Source organism: Macaca thibetana, chromosome 11, assembly GCF_024542745.1.
Source record: "Macaca thibetana thibetana isolate TM-01 chromosome 11, ASM2454274v1, whole genome shotgun sequence".
Lineage (NCBI taxonomy): Eukaryota > Metazoa > Chordata > Mammalia > Primates > Cercopithecidae > Macaca > Macaca thibetana.
The window spans coordinates 63,695,109-63,708,260 of record NC_065588.1 but is presented as its reverse complement, the minus strand read 5'-3'; the positions used below and the strand labels follow the sequence as shown (position 1 = coordinate 63,708,260).

Genomic DNA, 13,152 nt, shown 5'->3' with positions numbered 1-13,152 from the left:
CAAAGACTTCATGACTAAAACACCAAAAGCAATGGCAACAAAAGCCAAAATTGGCAAATGGGATCTAATTAAACTAAAGAGCTTCTGCACAGCAAAAGAAACTATCATCAGAGTGAACAGGCAACCTACAGAATGGGAGAAAATTTTTACAATCTATCCATCTGACAAAAGGCTAATATCCAGAATCTACAAAGAACTTAAATTTACAAAAAAAAAAAAAAAAACAACCTCATCAAAAAGTGGGCAAAGGATATGAACAGACACTTCTCAAAAGAAGATATTTATGCAGCCAACAACCATATGAAAAAAAGCTCATCATCACTGGTCATTAGAGAAATGCAAATCAAAACCGCAATGAGATACCATCTCATGCCAGTTAGAATGGCTATCATTAAAAAGTCAGGAAACAACAGATGCTGGAGAGGATGTGGAGAAATAGGAATGCTATTACACTGTTGGTGGGAGTGTAAATTAGTTCAACCATTGTGGAAGACAGTGTGGTGATTCCTCAAGTATCTAGAACCAGAAATACCATTTGACCCAGCAATCCCATTACTGAGTATATACCCAAAGGATTATAAATCATTCTACTATAAAGACACATGCACACGTATGTTTATTGTAGCACTGTTCACCATAGCAAAGACTTGGAACCAACCCAAATGTCCATCAATGATAGACTGGATAAAGAAAATGTGGCACATATACACCATGGAATACTATGCAGCCATAAAAACGATGAGTTCATGTCCTTTGCAGGGACATGGATGAAGTTGGAAACCATCATTCTCAGCAAACTAAAACAAGAACAGAAAACCAAACATTGTATGTTCTCACTCATAGGTGGAAGGTGAACAATGAGAACACATGGACAGAGGGAGGGGAACACCACACACCGGGGCCTACTAGGGGGTGGGGGGCTAGGCGAGAGATAGCATTAGGAGAAATACCTAATGTAGATGACAGGTTGATGGGTGCAGCAAACCACCATGGCACATGTATACCTGTGTAACAAACCTGTACGTTCTGCACATGTACCCCAGAACTCAAAGTATAATAATAGAAAAGAAAAACATTAAAAAAATTTTTAAAAAGTTTTTCTGTGTCAAATATTAGTGAGTTATAAAAATGTAATGGAAGACAATAGCTCATTTATAATAATATCTGAAAACATTATAAAATATCTAAGAACAAACTTAACATATATATTTTTAGAACTTTAAAATTTGACCAAAGGGCATAAAAGTAGCCAAATAAAAAGTAGCAGTTATCTTGTAGAAAGATTCAATATTGTAATGATAAGAAAATTTTTAATAAACTTTGTATGATAGTGAATAAACTATCAAAAGGCTAGTTTACAACTGAAATTAACATCTGAGAAAAATCATGAAATTTCTGAAAAACCCTAAATGAAAAAGATGAACTCTACTAGCTATTTAAGAGTATTAATGATAGTATAAATTATCAATACTGCAGTACTGGGACAGTGATTTAGTTCATTATGGATACATGGAGAGCTATTTCAAAAAAATCATATATGAAAATAAATTCTAGACATATCTAAAATTTAAATGTAAAAAAATAGCCAGAACAATTTTAGAAGAGAATATTGTATTAATGTACTTACGACCTTTGAGTAGGGAAAGCCTTTTTTCTATGGTACAAAACCTAAAAGTCATAAAGGAAAAGACAGATCAATTTGACTAAATACATTTTAAAAGGTTTATATAAAGCAAAAATACCAAACACATGACCCCTCAACTGAATTCATTTTCAGTTTTCTTCTATGCTTTAATAACTTCACTTTCAATCTGTCATATAATCATGTTAAGCATTTTTCCTGAAATCACAGTAAAGGTTCTGTTTTAGCAGTTCGTTATCCAATATCAGTCCAGATTCAGGAATCAGGTGACAGTCAACTTAAACTGAAATGTGTGCATTATTGAATTCTGTGAAATAACAAAGATAATGGGTTTGGTTTTGTTTTTGTTTTTGTTTTTTGAGAGGGGGGTCTCCCTCTGTCACCCAGGCTGGAATGCAGCGGCATGATCTCAGCTCACTGCAACCTCCGTCTCCCAGGCTCAGGTAATTCTCCCACCTCAGTCCCCCAAGTACCTGGAACCACAGGCAAGCACCACCACACCTGGATAATTTTTGTATTTTTTGTAGAGACGGGGTTTTACCATGCTGCCCCGCTACAGAACTCCAGAGTTCAAGCAATCCACCTTCCTCAGACTACCAAAGTGCTGGGATTACAGGCATTAGTCACAATGTGTTTTTGTTCTGTTTTTGTTTGTTCTTTGAGACAGGGTCTCGCTCTGATGCCCAGGATGGAGTGCAGTGGTGCAAACACAGCTCACCGCATCCTCTATCCGCCAAGCTCAAGTGATCCTCCCACCTCAGCCACCTGAGTAGCTGACACTACAGGCACAGACCACCATGCCTGGCTAATTTATTTTATTTTATTTTACTTTTTTCTGTTTTATTTTTTTGCGTTTTTTTGTTTTGTTTTGTTTGATACAGAGTCTGGCTCTGTCGCCCAGGCTGGAGTGCAGTGGCACCATATCGGCTCACTGCAAGCTCCACCTCCTGGGTACATGCCATCCTCCTGCCTCAGCCTCCCGAGTAGCTGGGACTACAGGCACCTGCCACCACACTCGGCTAATTTTTTGTATTATTAGTAGAGATGGGGTTTCACCATATTGGGCTGGCTGGTCTCAAACTCCTGACCTTGTAATCCTCCCACCTCGGCCTCCTAAAGTGTTGGGATTACAGACGTGCGCCACTGCGCCCTGCCCATGCCTGGCTAATTTTTTAAATTTTTTGTAGAGATGGGGTCTCACCATGTTGCCCAGGCTGGTCTCAAACTCCTGAAGTCAAGCAATCCTCCCACCTTGGCCTCCCAAAGTGCTGGGATTACAGGCGTGAGCTACCACGCCCAGCAGATGTTTTAAAATACAAATTATATGTCACAGTAAATACTTTGTTTATCATCTCATGGAATCCCAACAAATCTGTGAAATAACTACTAGTGTACTTATTTTACAGTTTAAGAAATTGAGGGTTGGAGAGGTTAAGTTACAGACGTAGTTGTTAAATGGCAGAGTAAAGACTTGAACTTGGGTTTGTTTGTGAATAAAATATGTTTTCTCAATGACCTCATTGCACTGCCATTAATAAAATGGAAGGCTTAATAAGCATAAGACAAGATACCTCTTTTTTTCCCCCCCTTTCTAAATGAAAAGCAAACTTCACTACCTACAGAAACGCACATTTATCCATTCAAAAACTTTTACCAAATACCTACTACTTGCCAGGTAGATGATCTGGAAGCCGGTTATTCATCAGTCAATAAATCTAAGTGTCAAAGTGTCTGCCTTCAATGGAGGAAACAAGCAGCACAAAACCAATGAATAAGCATATGACATGTCAGGTGGCAATACATGCTATGAAAAATATAAAAAGGCCTTTAAAGAGAATAGAGAGTGTTGGAGAGGTTATGTTCCTAAACAGCAGGGGTTGGAAAAGCCTTTTGCCTGTAAAGGGCCAGGGTTCTCTGTTAGAAACTGCAATCAAGGAAGGCTTCTGTGTTAAGGGGACATTTAAGTAGATACCTGAGGCAGGTTAGGGAGCCAAGTTGATATTTAGGAAGGAAGTAGCAAGCAGGGGGCCAGAGTCAGAGAGGTGGAAAATGGGGTCAGAGAAACAGGAGAGCCCAGTACATGTGGGGAAATCATCCATCTACCACGCGTGAACAAAATACATTTTGGTGCCATTGTCTACGAGACAGCACTGAGCAGACCTTTGAACAGAAGGGCATTATATGCTCTTGTGTTCTCAGTACAGAGCTGCACAATAGGACTGCAGACTGGAATCACACAGGCCTGCTGTACTCAAAGACAAAGATACACTTGGTCCTTGGGAAATGGGAAGCCGGAAGAAGTTTATGATTAACTTACACATCTGCTTGATAAGCTCTCCCATTATTGCTTTTATCAAGCAGAGAAGACTAAACATTTGAAATGATCAATTAGCTTAATTATAACTTGGAGCTTTGTTCCCTATCGTGAAATGCATTCTCACCGCCCTGGCTAGATGATGTGCATGAGATTCACATGTGGTGTTGTTGCCATGATTTTGGTTTAGAACTGCTCTGATTCCCCTCCTTGTGAATTTCTGCTAAAATTCAACATGCTTAATTCTCAATACCTTGCATGCATTGGAGGAAGCAGCATTGTGGAATCTATGCATAAAATTTACTTTTAATTCTGTTTAGCTGTTGTTAGATGTCTGTGAAAGTTTGGGATTAGAATCCAAGTCTGGTCAAAATCAATGTCGAAACATGCTTTTTGCCAAGAAAGAGTGAGGGATTAGGAAGGTAACCTTTAAAAGGGAAATTTGTTTTGAACTGGAGTTGAGTTATTATGCTAAAAATTATATTCTTAAACAGCAGTGTCTGGAGAGCTTTTTTTTTTTCCTTGAAACAGTTACATAGTGAATATATTTCAGCTTCATAGGCCATACAAGTCTCTCTCCTAACTGCACAACTCGGCATACAAGTAGTTATCGACAATATGCAAATGAACAAGCATGGCTTATGAATAAGCATGGCTTATGAATAAGCATGGCTTGTAAATAAGACTTTATTTACAAATGAAGTCTTATTTGTAAATAAAACTTTATTTACAGAACAGGTAGCAAACCAGATTTGACCCAAACGATGTAGCTTGCCGAACTCCTCCTATAGGAGTAATTTGGTTATTTATTTCTACAAGTGCTTAAGAAAACAGGTAGGGAGGCAGAAAAGCAGCAGAGTTTGTTTCTTTGAACTCCTATTCATAAATATCCAAATTAAATGTAATTGTCAAAAAACCCCCAGCTGACTAAAATAAATACCAAATAGAAATAATAAGAGTGGCTTAGTACAGATTACCTGTATGGTCTTAATATGATGTGAAATATATTGATGCCTGAACATGGCAGGGACCAGCTGCTTTTCGAATAGGACATTTACAGCTGTCTTATTAAGAGGTGTTTCTTACATAAGATTCCATTTGAAAATGGAAAGGAATTGTATAAATCAATTAACATATTAGCTAAGTTGTCTAACACATGGTATAAAGGAATTACAACAGTAAACTATTATACATGTCCAAAAAAAAAAAAAAAACAAGGTGTTTCTGATCAGTCATATTCCCCTTCCCTCCTTCTTTGTTGCGTGTGCAATCTGATTAACATTTTCAGGAGTTGCTGTGACACTTCTAAATAGTGCAGAGTTTCCTGCCTGGGGCAGGAGAAACTTGCCAGCTCTCACTGGGCTCCGGCTGACTGTCTCTCCATCCCTGGTGTGCCAGCCTCCCTCGGGCATTGCAAAACCTCTCCACACAGCATCCGCAGCACAAACAGGGTTCTGTGGCTGGCCCAGATTTCCAGGAGCATCCTCCTCGAAAGAGAGACAGGAGATGGAGACAGGGCTGCTTCATATATCTGCCCAAGTCAATTATGAATTCCCAGAAAATCAAGGTCATGTGGTCATGTCTTTCCTCTATCTTTTAAGAGACTAACACGAACCTGTCGACATAGAGGTTGCTTTATGAATGTTGATTGAAGAGAGATGCTGAGACACTGCTGGCATTTGCCTGTTGGTCACTCAGGGGCCATGTGAGGTCCCAGTATCAGCACCCTTCTCTGTCCCCTCTCCCACCTCCTCACGCAACCCCTCACATGGGACTAAGCCCAAAGATCACAGACTTTAATATATCTTGGAGAATCTCAGAATTTTGCTTTTTGGACATATGCAGATGAATTTTATAATTCATTAGCATTAATTCAGAACCAGTGGGTCCCTATTAACTATCATTGATGGTAGAAGAGCCAAAAATTGAAATGGGAGAAATGTGGTTGGTGGAGTCTTTAAATGTCACATGCCCACTGTTCCTCTTCACCAGTGGTCTTAAAAAAAAAATATATATATATATATAGTAATAAACTGCTCTTGGAAAAAGGCATTGGTTCCCCTGTGTGTTGGTTGATCCGTTATCAACTCAGCACTGCTGCCACTCTAAGTCTGGCAACCAGGTTTTGTGAATTTTCTTCCCAGCATGGATCCAGGTTAGAATTTGCCACTGAAAGAAACTCACTGGAGATTTGGAATGCAGAAATGGCGCAGAAACCGTTATTATTTTCCAGAGGTGGTTGCAGACAGATGTGGAAGCAGAAGGGAGATTCCCAGTGGTTCCCAAAGAACTCTAAGAACCACCTGCTTCGCCTCAGCAGATTGAAGTAGTTTATGAAGTGTCTCTAAGATTCTTGAGAATTGCAGCCATTTCCACGAGCATTTGAGAGCATCCTGCTCCGGTGTCCTGGCTGAGATCACCACCATCATCAACCCTGGTCTCCAGCAAGCAGCTGCCCTTACCTCTGCATCCCCAGCTCTTCCATGAAAACTCTCAATTCTGTGCTAAATGCTTTATGTCTGGAATACATAGAGTGACTTCTGTGTTTAGGACAACATCCTGTATCGCATGGGTAAAGGATAGATTCGCACACACTAAATAAACATCACCTCAGCATTGACTTTCCTTTTGGAAATCAATAGGTATTAAGGAGACCATCCATTCATGAAATTAAGTACTGTTTTCCACTGAACCCGAGGTGCTATTGATTAAGACACAAAAGTAACTAATAAGAAAGAAAAAATATGCTCCAAATGGGTAGTCTAATAGGAAGCCCTATATAAAGCTGGGATACGAAGCAGCTATTCTTCAGTGTAAGTTTAAATGAGAAATGAACACAACTTACAAAAAAGAGACAGCAAGAAAACTTGTTTGTATGTCTGAACGTTGCTGATGGGGGAAGGAGCAAATCTCCCTGGAGAATTTGAACTACAAGCTGTTCATGCGGCTTTGTTGTTGGAATTGACACTGCCAGTGTAACTCCAAAACCCCTACCCAGAGAACTTAAGATAGTGTCCTTGATGACTGGCCAAAGCAAAGGCAAACCCTCCCTGGAAGACCTCACCTTCAGTCCAGGTGGGCAGGAATTGTACCAGCATCAACTGGAAGATGTGCCCCCATCTCAGAGACTTAGAAATAGGGGAAAAAAACAATGGTGTAACTCAAAATGGATGGCATGTGTTGGCAAACAACAGCATACTAGTAATATTCTGGGGAATTCCCACTAAGAAAGAAGTTGAGAGCACCCCCTTCAGATGCGTGAAACAGAGCCAGGCAGTTTCCAGCATAGAGTTCCAACCCTTTTGCTTACTCTGCAATATGCACCCTCATTCTCCAGACCTGCTGACACTGTGGCCGTCACCCTCTATTTTCCAACATCTTTCAGCTGCTTCCAGTTCTCAGGACTCACTGAGCCACACCACATTTCTGAGTTTTAACAGTGTCATTCTGACCAGGCTACTGTCCCTGTTCCTCAGGACTGGTTAGCCTACCTGTTAACTTTCCACACCCAGGTAAGCTTTGGCTCACCTTGTTGCACTTTCCATACCCAGGCAAGCTTTGGCTCCTGGGGGAAGCTTTCCCTGACAGTCTAGTTCATGTAACCCTTCTCAGTGCTTCCACAGCACCTTGCAACAGCCCAGAAGGTGACGGTATTTACTGTTTGCCAAATGCTGATCTAAGCATATGACCTGTTTTATCTCAATCCTTACAACAACCCTGAGAAGGTACAGAGGAGAAACTGGAGGCCAGAATGGTTAAACAGCTCAAGTCAGACAGTCAGCAAGTCGGGAGGATTCAGGATTCAGGATTCCGGGCAAATGCACTCTGTAGCCATGTTCTCATCTCTGCTTTATTCTGGACAGTTCTATGATACTTTTCATCAAATGATTGGCTCATCTAAGATAAATAATGATAATAGCTGCTACAATAGACTGAGAACATATTGTGTGTCAGGCACTATTTTATGCTCTTGAATTAACTCATTTAATCCCCACAAAATTCCTATGGGGTAGAGAGTATCATTGTCCCCATGTTACCAATGAGGATCTAAGCCCATCCCTTTACTCTACCCCTCTGACTCACTGGCTGACTCCTGTAGGTCCCTAGAGACACTCTTCTGGCACTAATTATTGATGGCATTTCTTGTGGCCCAGAAGCTGAGGTTGGTGGTTCTCCTATCAGATCCTTCACAGTGCCATACCTGACATTCTGATATAATTAATGATTGTTTTCACTTATCTCCCTTCCTAGGCTGAGCCATGTCTTATTTATTTTTGTGCTTTAGAACTTAGCACAGTATGTAATGCATAATTAACACTCAGTACTTATCTACGTGAACTGAAGAACGCATGAAGGAATGGATGCCTGCTGTCTGATGCTTTCTCACAACCAGACTTGGAGGCTGTGTCATGATGTGAAGAGAATAGGCTTTGGAGTCACCAGGTTTGAATTTAATGTTGCCATTTCGTGGTTGTGTGACCTCTAGCACACTCCTCAACCTCTGAGGGAGGGAGTCTAGCTTCTTCATCAGTAAAATAGTGGTTATCATCTTCCCTTGCAGCTGACTCTAGCTCTAAGGACTGAGTTTAATAAAACATAAAGTGGACTACTATAGTGATTGGCACACAGTAGGTGCTTTGTAAATGTAATTTCTCTTCTCCCTTTCTTGAGGGTCTTGAGCATTCTATTCAACTAAGCAAAATGCATTGTCCGTGGATGCCAGGCATAGTGTTGAGGCTGCAAGGATGAATAAGACACAGTCCTTGCCAACAAGAAGATGACAATTTAGTGAGAGAGAATTTTTTAAAATAAGCTATTTAATTCACATGAGACAGTGTTATTAGGACACATGGGATGGCCTAAGTCAAACTGCTTGCGTGACTCCCCAAAGGTTACCAAGGGTAGACTCCCAGAGGGTATCTTAGAGGCCCACTTGTCATTAGCCCCCTCCCAATGACCTGGAAAGCTGAGAAGCAGCTGTGCTCTTTTTGCTTTGGCAGCTGAGTTACACCTGGAGCTGCACACACAGGGGACCCCTTGACCATGTGCTGAAGGAATTAAGGTGCTCTGCTGTGATTGGCAGGTGGCCAAGTCTCTAGCAGGGGAGGAGGAAGCAGAAAGAGGAGGTGATCAGTTACACTTATCTGAAATACTCATAAGCATCCAGGGGAAAGGGGAGCATTAATACAATATGGAGGGTATAAATGGGAGTGAGTGAAGGGTTCAGTGGTTAGAGGGAGGTTTAGGTTGAATATTAGTGAAGAGTAAATTACATAGGTTCTTGAATTTTGCCCTGTCTTCTTCCTCTTTCTTAGCATCTAGGAGAAAATGGTTGGTACAGAGTAGGAGCGAAACAAAGAATGTCTTTCTGGTAAAACAAACAAGAGATTGTGCTTCCTATGCTGAACTGAAACTGAAACTCCTTCCCTTCACAAGGTAAATGTGAGGTTATTGGACCACATCCAACACCCTTCTGCTTATTTTGCCCCTGACATGGTCAGGGGTTTCAGGCAGATCCTAAACATACTGGGGGATATGTCCACACAAAAACTCGTACACCATGTTAATAGCAGCATTACCATACACCAATGTATGGAGTCCATCCATACATTGGAAGATTCAGCTGTAAGAAATGGTTGAAGTAATAATACCTGCTCTGACATGAAAGAACATGAAAACATGCAGGTGAAAGAAACAGTCACAAAGGACCACATGTCGCATAATTCCCTTTCCATAAAATGTCCAGAACAGGAAACTCCATAAGGCAGAGAGTAGACTAATGGGTGCCTATGGCTGAGGGCAGGGTAGGGGCTAGGGAGTGATAGCTAAAGGCCATTGGGCTTCTTCTGAAGATGATGGAAGTGTTCTAAAATTGACTGTGGGAATGTTTGCACAGTCTATGAATATACAAAAAATGTAATTCACTTTGAGTGAATTACATGGTATGTGAACTATATGTTAATAGCGCTGTTTTTAAAATGCTGAGGAATGCTAGTCAAAGTACAACTGACCCTTGGCTCAACCTCTACCCTATTTACCCCAACCAGAGAATGGTCCTGGGAATGGTGTTCAGAGCTAACACATTCATAACATAACATACACTAAATGATGGGTGTAGGGCCACTTGGAATACTAAAACAAAACTCTCCGAACATTAAAACCAAACAGAACAGAACACACTCTGAAAAACGAGATGAAAGGTAAACAGAGGTGTGCAGCCACTATCCCTCCAGTTGCCCAGTCTAGGCACCCAGGATTTCTTAAAGTAATCTCTCTCCCTCTAGATAGATTAGATAGATAGATAGATAGATAGATAGATAGATAGATAGATAGATAGATAGATAGATAGATAATGTTTAAACACCATCTATATGCTATGCTGTGGTTCTGAGATACATACCTTAAGGCTGGGTTTTTCTCTCAAACTGCATATGAATGATATATATTTTTTCATATATGTGACTGCCTTCTCAACCCTTCTACTCAGATTTCTATTAAGTGGGCATCTCAAACTCAAACTGAACACCTACAAAACCCAACTCTTTAAGCTCCCTTGTCCCCACTATCCTGCTCCACCTTCCTATCTCAGGAAATGGCAATCCCATCCTTTCAGTTGCATAGGCCAAAATTGTTTGAGTCATCCTTGGCACCTGTTTTCATCACAACTCATGTCCGATCTGTGAACAATGCTGTTGGATTTCAGATCTTACCACTGCTCATCATTGCCACTGCTGCTGCCACCCTGCTCTCCTGTCTCTTTCCTGTATTATCATAGCAGCCTCCCCGCTGGTCTCCTGCCTTCTGCAGGAAGTGCCTTTGTAAGTCTTGGAGTTTTTTCTCCTACTATATCTCCTTTACTTTTCAAAAACTGCCATGCAAAATTTCTGTTTCGCTGCTATCCCTTTATTTTCTTTCCTGTTTGCAATGCTCCTGTCCCTTTTCAAAAAATAGTTATTAAGAATAGTAAGCACATGTTCATACGTTCTTATTAAGAATAACTATTTTTTGAAAAGGGTAGAAGTACTTCTGATTCCATTAAAGTTCAATGAAAAAAGGCTCAAAGATACCTAAAATGTATATAGAGTTTCACTTATATTAGGATAGAACTCTTGATGCTGTGCTTGTCAACAAGCATTGCGTTGATTCAGGTGACAAATTTCATCTATTGCCTGAAGAATCAAACAGAAGGTTTTAGCAACACCCTCCTAGACTGTGGGAAATAGGGACTGCTCCCCTGACAAAGGGTGTGCTCAGGCAATGTCTGGAGTGGAGGCAGAGAGCAGGATGCAGACATCCCCCGTGACTGCTGTCTGGCATCAGAGATGAGGTTACTCAGAGCCATTCTCTGAGGAGAACCATCCACACCACGCCCTAGGACATTAGGGTCTGCAGAGGCACTGAATGAAAACAGAGAGGATAAATGCAAAAGAAGCATGGGCTCTGCTCACACATCTCAGTGGCAGAGTTGGGACTCCCTTAGAAACATTCTGATCATTCTGATCCCAGCCACGGTGGGACTTTGAGACTCACCACCTCATCTGCCCAATACTATCAAAAGTACCCACAGTGAGAAGGCACAAGGCGATGGGCAGCTGATCCAGCAGAAGATCGGAGATAGCTGGCCATGGTAGCCAAGGCACCAATCACGGGAAGAGGAAGGACAGGGACCATTAATACCTGTTGAAACTCCAAGCATCAAAAATGATACAGAGCTCTCTCCTCTACACAGATTAATGCTTAACTGTAAAACAAGTCTAAAAATGTCCAAGAAGTTCTGATCTTTTTCCCCTATAATATCAAATAATTTGAAAAGAAAAAAATACAGCACCTCCGACTTGATAGTACCTAAACATCTACACATTTGGTCTGCCTTTAGAATGACATAGTACCTCGAGGCAGAGAAGTCTTTCCTCATATAGCAACTCGCCTGGACATTTATTCAGATCCAGCTGTCCCTTATTGACTGCCAGTTATATGCCCAATGCCACATTCAGCAATTTTGCAGACCTCGTTTTGTAATCCTAACAACAATACAGTTTTATGATGATTGGGAAAACAAATTTTTCTTTTTGAGATGGAGTCTCGCTCCATTGCCCAGGCTGGAGTGCAGTGGCACGATCTCGGCTCACTGCAACCTCTGCCTCCTAGGTTCAAGTGATTCTCCTGCCTCAGCCTCCCGAGTAGTTGGGACAATGGGTACGTGCCACCACACCTGGTTAATGTTTTGTATTTTTAGTAGAGATGGAGTTTCACCACGTTAGCCAGGATGGTCTTGATCTCCTGACTTCATGATCCACCGCCTTGGCCTCCTAAAGTGCTGGGATTACAGGCGTGAGCCACTATGCCTGGCCTGAAATGATTTTTTTCTATTCACCCAGCTTTTCTTGGTGGTAAAACTATGATTCAAATCAAAGTTTGGACACATATTCCATATTTTTCTCATTATGCTAAACAGATGCCTTATTTGGGATGGTGTGAGATTGTGGAGTTTTAGCTTATTGGAGTTTATCTATTAGATGTTTAGTTTTTCTGAAAGGCTTCCTTCTAATGTGTTGTGGTCAGTTTGCTTACAAGTTAGGGAGTTTTGACAACTCCCAGGTTCTCCAGTACAGAATTTTATCCAGGTTTCTGGGTATGAGCTTGAGCCAAAAGAAAACATGACACCTTGGAAAAGTGACCAGGGCCCTTTGTGTCTCAGGCATCTGTGAAATAGAGCTTGCATTCTTGTTGGAGATACAGTACCATGCCCTATAAAACATCTTTTTTAGAGGCTGATACCATAAGACAATAAACAGAAGCATCAGTTTCTGGCTCCAGCAAAGATGTACTTTTCTGCCTCATTCTCCCCGTGCCCCCTCTCTCCCTGCCCGGGAGGAGGTTGTGTAGCACAATAATCCATCAAAGTTGTGCTGTCAATAAGAATAGCAAAAGAAAATTTGTTAAACAGATACTATCCTTTAAGGAATGCATCCGTTCCATGAATATTTATTGAGCACCTTCTATGTCCCAGGAACTGGAAATGCAGTGGTGAGCATGGGGATGGACAAGGTCCTGTTCTCACAAAGTTTTCCATCTAGTAGGAGGAGAATGACAACAAACCACAAACAAATAATACTGAATAAGCAGTAACTGCTATAAACAATACAAAATAGTACAAGGAGCTCAAGAGTGATGGGGGTAGGGGCTGGTGCTCAAA

General features: G+C 41.1%; 1 long non-coding RNA gene across 1 annotated transcript in view; it reads right to left on the bottom strand.

The window, feature by feature from the left end:
- Nucleotides 1–1,436: 1,436 nt before the first annotated feature.
- LOC126930992 (uncharacterized) overlaps nucleotides 1,437–13,152 on the bottom strand; it is a 110,488-nt gene continuing 98,772 nt past the window's right edge. The window contains exon 4 of the long non-coding RNA XR_007717757.1: nucleotides 1,437–1,668. This is a non-coding gene — a long non-coding RNA (uncharacterized LOC126930992). The remainder of the gene's footprint in view (nucleotides 1,669–13,152) is intronic.